Raw genomic sequence first — 2,474 nt, forward strand, 5'->3', positions numbered from 1 at the left:
TTGTCAATTTTATTGATCTTTTCAAAAAACCAATTTCTGGTCTTGTTGATTTTTTCTATAGCCCTTCTATTTTCTGTTTCATTGATTTCTGCTCGGATCTTGATTATTTCGACTAAAGGTTTTTTGTGTTTATTTTTACCACATTAAAACTAAAGGGGTGGCATAAGGGATGGTTTTGATAATATTAATATGGTGTATCTTGACTGTCAATGTCAATATCCCAGTTGTGATATTGCTGCAAGATGTTACCATTAGGAAAATTGGATAATGTGTACATGGAGTCTCTCTGCATCATTTCTTACAACTGCATGTGCATCTATGAAATCAGACCAAACTCACTGCCATTGGGTCAATCTCAACTCATAGTGATCCTATAAGACAGAGTAGAACTGCCCTCTATGGTTTCCAGGGCTATAAATCTTTATAGAAGTAGATGCCTTATCTTTCTTCTGTGGAGCTGCTGGTGGTTTCCAGCCACTGACTCCTGGTTAGTAACTAAAGGCTTTAACCATTATGCCACCACAGCTCCTTATTGCATCTACAGTTATCTCAAGATACAATGCTTAATTTTAAAATCCTTCAAGGTCTTAAAAGCTTTTGAGCGGCCATCTAAGATGCAGCTAATGGTCTCCTCTCATCTGAAGCAAAGAAGAGTGAAGAAAATCCAGGACATTTGGAAACAATTAGTCCAAGGATATGATGGACCTTGAGACCAGAAGAACTAGATGGTGCCCAGCTACCAATGCCAACCACTCAGGAAGGGATCAAAGCCTGAGGTCCTGGATAGAGTGGGAGAGAAAATGTGGAACAAAACTCAAAAACACAATAATGACCAGAATTACTAGTTGGATGAAGTCTGCTGTGACCCCCAAGACTATGGCTTTGGAATACACTTTGGGCTTGGGATAGGACTCATTCCCAAGGACTGGCTCTCATTTCAACAGCAGAAAGACTTACATGCAGAACACCCAACTCCGGGTGATCCACCTATGTACTCAACAGAGATACATCCCTTGGAGCAATCAGCCACAGGGCACCAGAGGGGCAGAATTCACATGGTGGGAAAGCTGGACAGACAAGAGTACATAGTTAAGAAGGGCACAGGGGTGAGGGTCACAGGGAAGGGAGGGGAGGAGAGTGGGCTAGGGTTTGGGATGGTAATTGGGGGCACGAAATCAAATGTAAAACAAATTTTGCTCTGTGAATTTTCACCCAATGCACAATAAAAATAAAATAAAATAAAATCCTTCAAATATAAGATTATTTCTCAAGGCAAATACTTTTGGGTTCCCCTGATGTGTTATTGTCTAATGAATGAACAGCATCATTTTTTTTTATTTTATTATTTTATTTTGTTTTTAATTGAGTGTATAAGCCATCACATCTGTCTTTAGAAAATGTAAATTTTGGATTTATATTTAACTTAACTACATCAGATACAGAGAACAGTGAGGATGATTTTCAATATGGAAATGTCACTCTACGATTTTACTTAATTCTCAAAACTTCCCTATGAATTTTCAACAGTCAAAGAAAAGATTACCTAGGCAAAGATTATAATTTCATCTAATCCCTTTTTTCAGGAAATGGTGATGAAGTGGCTCCATTCACTTTTTTTCTTCCAGATTCAAAGGTCAGTCTTCTGGCTGATGATAGCTTCCCTTACAGAAAGATTTAAGAGGCTGTGAGTTTGAAAGTCTATCTTTTTTAGTCATCTATCAGCTCATGTCTGCCTGATTTGAATCATGATATGAGAGTACTACATATCATTAGCCTGTTTTTTTAAGTGAAAATTCTTTCTCTTTGGCTTCAACATTTTACAATGTATCTCCACTTGAAGAGTATAGTTTATTTCCTCATCAGTGTTTTGAATTTGCTAATTTGCACATAAAGCTATGATAGGATAGAGGAGCAGGAAGAACACTGAACTAGGAATCAGGTGATGTGGATTTTAGTCTCATTTCTTCCAATAATTTTGTTGCCTTGGTTGAATAACTTACCTTACTTTTTCTGACCTCACTTTACTTTTCTGTAAAATAATGATCACAGACTATTTGGTTGTAAGATCTAGAAGTTCATTTTAACTCCAACATTCTATAAAGTTTTAATTCTCCCCTACTCATTTGAAAACAAGGATCATGTGTTTTTTGTTAACCATTGTATCACTAGTATTTACCACAGTAAATTAAAAAAAAAAAAAAGCAGCTGTTCAGTAAACATTTACTGTATGGTGGTGAATTGCTTGATGTGGCCCTTATAGCCTTTGTCCTCCAGTTTATGATGCATTGTAAACCCTATTATCCATGCCTGTTTGGGGTGGTGGTAGTAAACGTCATGTGTCCACTTGGCTGGGCAGCTGGTAGTAGTTATTCCTTATAATGACTGGCAATTGGCTCTGTGGTGGAATTTGCCATGAGCAACTAAATAGCTGTTTTTAAACTCCTGATTGTTAAAGTCATCTACTTGGGTTATTT

Source organism: Orycteropus afer, unplaced genomic scaffold, assembly GCF_000298275.1.
Source record: "Orycteropus afer afer isolate SDZICR_OR568_19922 unplaced genomic scaffold, OryAfe1.0 scaffold00711, whole genome shotgun sequence".
Lineage (NCBI taxonomy): Eukaryota > Metazoa > Chordata > Mammalia > Tubulidentata > Orycteropodidae > Orycteropus > Orycteropus afer.